Source organism: Lipotes vexillifer, unplaced genomic scaffold, assembly GCF_000442215.2.
Source record: "Lipotes vexillifer unplaced genomic scaffold, Lipotes_vexillifer_v1.1 scaffold393, whole genome shotgun sequence".
NCBI lineage: Eukaryota > Metazoa > Chordata > Mammalia > Artiodactyla > Lipotidae > Lipotes > Lipotes vexillifer.
The window spans coordinates 3,403,239-3,409,250 of record NW_006774564.1 but is presented as its reverse complement, the minus strand read 5'-3'; positions in this window follow the sequence as shown (position 1 = coordinate 3,409,250).

Genomic DNA, 6,012 nt, shown 5'->3' with positions numbered 1-6,012 from the left:
GCATTCCTGTTCTCTCTCTCTCTCTCTCTTTTATTTTTAATGCATAGTATATGTTTTTCCATCTCTCCATTTATGTGTGTCCTTAAAGCTAAAGTGAGTCTCTTGAGAAACATATATTGGATCCCATTTTTTTAATCCATTCAGCTATTCTATGTCCTTTCATTGAATATTTTAATACATTTACGTTTAAAGTAATTATTAATAGGAAAGACACAGACATAGAGAATGGACTTGAGGACGGGGGAGTGGGAAGGCTAAGCTGGGATGAAGTGAGAGTGTGGCATGGACATATATACACTATCAAGTGTAAAATAGCTGGTGGGAAGCAGCCGCATAGCACAGGGAGATCAGCTCAGTGCTTTGAAACCACCTAGAGGGGTGGGATAGGAAGTGTGGGAGGGAGATGCAAGACGGAGGGGATATGGGGATATATGTATACATATAGCTGATTCACTTTGTTATAAAGCAGAAACTAACACACCATTGTAAAGCAATTATACTCCATTAAAGATGTTAAAAAAAAGTAATTATTGATAGGTAAGTACTTCTTACTGCCAATTTCTTAATTGTTTCCTGTTTTCTAGTTCCTTTGTTCCTCTTTAGCTGTCTTCCTTTGTGATTAGATGATTTTTTGGTAGTGGTATGCTTTGATTGCTTTCTCCTTATCGTTTGTCTATCTTCTACAGGTTTTCCTTTGTGATTACCATGAGGCTTACATAAAACATCTCATAGTTATAACAGTCTATTTTAAGTTGATAACAACTTAACTTTGATCGTATACAAAAAGGCTACACTTTAATTTTTCTCCCCCCATATTTTATGTTACTGATGCCACAATATGTATCTTTTATATATCATATATCTGTTAACAAATTATTGTAGTTATTTTAAATAATTTGGTCTTTTAACTTTTTACATTAGAGTTAAAAGGAATTTATGCACTGCCATTACAGTATTAGAGGAATTTATGCACTGCCATTACAGTATTAGAGTATTCTAAATTTGAAAATATTATTACCTTTACAGTGAGTTTTATACTTTCATACTGTTTTTGTATTGTTAGTATCTTTTCATTTCAATTTGAAGAATTTCCTTTAGCATCTCTCATAAGGTAGCTCTCATGGTAATGAAACTCAAATGAATGAATGTTTACCTGATAGCTGAACAAGGAATAACTATCCAAGTGCAAAACTAATAAAAGGAATGATAAAAGGAGGGTGACAAGCAAAAGTTTTTGACAAGCAAAACTTCAAAATGGCTGAGTAATATTCCATTGTATATGTGTGTGTGTGTGTGTGTGTGTGTGTGTGTGTGTGTGTATACCACATATTCTTTATCCATAGAAAAGAGTGAAATTCTGCCATTTGCAGCAGTGTGGATGGATCTGGACAATATTATGCTTAGTGAAATAAGTCAGACAGAGAAAGACAAATACTGTATGATATCACTTATATATGGAATCTTAAAAATAATACAAACAAATGTATATGTAAAACAGAAACAGATTCACTGATACAGAAAACAAACTAGTGGTTACCAGTGGGGAGAGGGAGGGGTGAGGGGCAAGTTAGGGCTATGCGATTAAGAGACACAAACTACTCTGTATAAAATAGATAAGCAACAAGGATATATTGTATAGCACAGGGAATTATAGCCATTATTTTGTAATAAGTTTTAATGGAGTATAATCTATAAAAATACTGAAACACTATGCTGTACACCTGACGCTAATATAATATTGTAAATCAACTGTACTTCAATTTTAAAAATTCAAAACGTTAGCAAATCAAAGATTATTATAAAACAAATGATACACACAACAAGCTGAAAAAAATATGGCAAGGTAGTAGCTAAAGGGAAAATATTCTTACATTAAACACTTCATCCGAATTGAAAATAAAAAGCATACAACTGGGCTTCCCTGGTGGCGCAGTGGTTGAGAGTCCGCCTGCCGATGCAGGGGACACGGGTTCGTGCCCCGGTCCAGGAAGATCCCACGTGCCGCGGAGCGGCTAGGCGCGTGAGCCACGGCCGCTGAGCCTGCGCGTCTGGAGCCTGTTCTCCGCAACGGGAGAGGCCACAACAGTGAGAAGCCCGCGTACCGCAAAAAAAAAAAAAAAAAAAAAGCATAAAACCATTACAGAAGATGAACAAAGAATAGAAATAGACAATTAACAAAAGAGAAATTTTAATATGTATCAAAGGAAAAAAAATCTCACACAGAAGTAAAAAACAATTAGTAAGATTTTGTTTTAGCTTATTGAAATATCAAAATAATACTAATTCTGATGAGACTACAATGAAACAGAAGCTACATACACTGCTACTGAAAGTGTGTATAATTTATCCAAAAGCCATTTGGCAATATAATATGAAGAGTCTTAAAAATGTTTATATATTTTGACCCAATAATTCCAGACCTGAGTTTAAAATTCAGGCAAAACTTTATGTATAAGGATAATACATACAGCATTATTTATGACAGTCAAAAATTGGAAATAACCTAAATATCAACCACTAGAAGTTGGTTATGTCACATCCATATGGTGCAGCTCTTAAAAATCATGTTCTTGGAAATATTTACCAACACCAAAAATCTTCACACTACTAAATTTATGTTCGTACTATAGAATGTTCATACTATATATTTAGGAAAAGACTAAAAATAAATCACCTAGATTCTCATAAGATGATATCAATTAAATCCACTTAAATATTATGGATAATTTTTAATAAAATGAAAACAACCTTCTGTTGTTTTTAAAATGGAATATAAAATATGTACAAAAAATGCAAAGAAAGATGGTAAACAAATTTATAGTCTCTAGCTACACACAGATCAAGCAACAATCCAAACAGCTTGGGATGCCAGCTAGCCAAGGAAAAGGCCAAGGGGACACAGTTATCCGTGTGAGGAACAGGTGAGGAGTTTGAATCCAGGAAGTGAAATATTAAAGATAGATACAGGACCACTGCTGAAGAACCGCCTGACGTCAGGGCAAAGGGCATCTGGGCTAGCAGTTCCTAATATACTATTTCCTGTAAGGGCAAGAATTAGGGTCTGTGTGGGGCTAAGTCTGAATTTGCAGCTGTTTGAAGAATGAGAGAACCGATACCGGATAAGACAAAAAAAAAGAGGTCTAATATTGCAGGTGGTTCCTGACATATATAGAAAGCAAGCTTTGAACAAAAGGTTTGAAGTTTCAGCTGAGCGAAGAGAGAGAATTATTGATACCAAAACAGTTCAATAAACCTTCTAGTGCAGCCAAGTAAACCAGCACAGCTCAGGATCAGAATGAATCAAGCCAGGAGCCCCATAAAATAAACAGATGGTCTGAACTAGACCCACAGAACTGGCTCCGTGAGGCTCCAGGCTCAAGGATGCACTTCAGGCTGGTGAATGGAGTGTGTCGACAGAGGGACTACAGATTGGCTTCTTTTTTAATCAATAGAATAATTTTTAAATGCTATCTTATTGCTACCTTTGAATGCCTAGTGCCATGACAGCTACCAATCCCCTCATGTCCAATTGCCTAACAGATGGGGAAAATCAGCTTATTTCTCCTGCTGAATTACCCCAAACAAGCTTCCAACAGTTTACTTTGGAATCAACCAGAAATGAATGGTTTACCTACGTTTTGCTCAAGGTTTTGAAAGAAAGATGGAAAGGAACATTTCTGTTAAGAATTGCTGCCTAATGCTTTCTTCAGCCCCACAATGCAGAGACTGAATTGATTTTTTTCCACCACATTTAAGTTCTTTCTATACCACAGAATTTAAAAATGCATCTTTGATACACTACCCATTCAGGAGGTGGAGGAGGAGGCAGGCAGCTTGTTTATCCTGAGGATGTTTTAAGAGGTTCGTGGTATTATGCTTTCGGGAGTTTAACCCTTGGAGCAATTGCATTCAGTTGCTCTTCCGCAACCACATCAGATGGTTGATTTCCCTTTTACATGACCATTTATATCATTCCTTTCTCCCTCTTATGGAAAGATTTTTCAAGTTTCTTATGCCTAGAAAGTAACAGGCATCCTAGGTAAAGTTCCAGGAAATGACTTGCCTTGGATTTCCAGATGCACAGATAGTGCAGAATTCTTGGTGTTGGATTACCCCAGGGGATGCTACACCCACCCCCATTCCCACCCCCAACACCCAGAAGCTTGTTTTTAGAAGGAAGTGATTGACTTTAACCTTACTGATGATTGACTCAGTAATGTAGAATATATGGTTACACCTAATATTAAGACCTTACTGAGCAGTGGAGAAAACTGTAATAACATAAAGCTTCAAAGGTAAATTACCGCCTCAGATTTACTAAGAGCTCATTGTGTATACAGAACTAGCGTGGAAGGTACCTTAAAGAGCCACAGTCTCTTTCTGTGCCCAAAGCTGAATTGAAACCAAAATTAAATAAATGTGGGCATTCAACATTTAATAGGGAGTTCTGCCAAGAATTGGAGTTAGACCACCTAAAAGCCTGCCATGAAGGGAGTATTTCTTTAACTAAGAGGCTTAGGTATCCATAACACCCAAAATTGGCTTCTTAGTCTTTGAAATAGCAGCAGCTCCCCCAATGAGCACTCATAAAGAGCCAGCTGTCTACCCTCTATTGATTTACCAGCACCTGTACAAGCACTTGAGTTATGTACCCCAATTATGATCAAGGGTGATAACTGTCATATCTAGTGACCCAATGTAATATCCACAAAGTTTTTAGAAATTTCCACAGAGGAGGAAGAATTTCATTTTCTCCCTGATAAATGGGAACATATAGGTAATTATGAACTCCCCAGAAGCACTGTCTTCAGGTTCAAAACTTCCAACCTTCTACTTGTTACATTACTAATTCATAATACATAATTCTGAGTTAAGAAGTATAAAGCACTAGTCTTTGTAGTACTTTATAGTCATAATATAGAATAAGGAAGCACAGGGTGGTTTTCTATCTTTCCAAGTCATTTTCTAGAAATATTCATGCATTCACTTCACAAGTATTTATTAAGCCAGGGACTACTTTAGTTAGTAGAAACAAAATAGTAAACAAAAGAGACAAAAACCCTAGCCCTTATAAAACTTATATTCTGAGGGGATTTGGTGGGTGTTATTTATTCAACTGATTGCAGCATATACCTTTTCCAAAGTGCATTTACTACTCAAAGTACAAGTCAAAAATACGAAAATTATCATTGCTAGCATTATAAGGGGCAGTGCTCACCAGATCCTTCAACATAGGACCAGAATTGCTGTTAACAAATGGCATGAACTTAGGTATTCTTCTTCACATTATATAAATGGGCCTTTTAACTTGGAATTTTATTTCCCATTTTCCCTCCTGGGAAAGAGGGAGCCCATACTGGACCTGAAACATCAGAGTTTCTGGGTCAAAAATAGGTACATTTTCAGGTTTTTACTACATAGTACAAAATGTCCCTTTAGAAAGTCTGAGTCAATTTGCCCTTTTGGCAGCAATGCATGAGTACTCATTTCACCAACATATTACACCCTTGTCAGTACTGGATGATTTTTACTGGATCTTTTTCAATGTCACAGATGAAAACTATCATACGGTTATCATAATTTGCATATAGCATGGACAGTTGTTGTACATAGGCTTAGCTGTTGGAATAATCAGTGAATGAGCTCTAAAGATCTCCAATGTGATTTTTTTCCCTTAGCATAGTCTTGAGTCTTATAAACTTCATGTCTTTCTGAGAAAGTGGGGCATCTTTGTTGAGTTATAAAGAACTCCTAGACATGCCCAGCGTTCAATGCCTAAGTTCCTAAACCATCCAATCTTGCTCCATGTACCCTCTGGCCCACCTTGGCAATGAAATTCATCAAGATTCATTTGGTTGCAAGTGAAGGAAACTAAACTCTATCTTATGCAAGGAAAAAGAAAAGGTATTGGCTCAACTGCGAAGTCAAGAGGTAGATCTAGCGTGGTTGGGTCCAGCTCTAACAATGTCAATTCATATTTATTCTCTCTCTCTCTTCCTCCTCCCTGCCCTT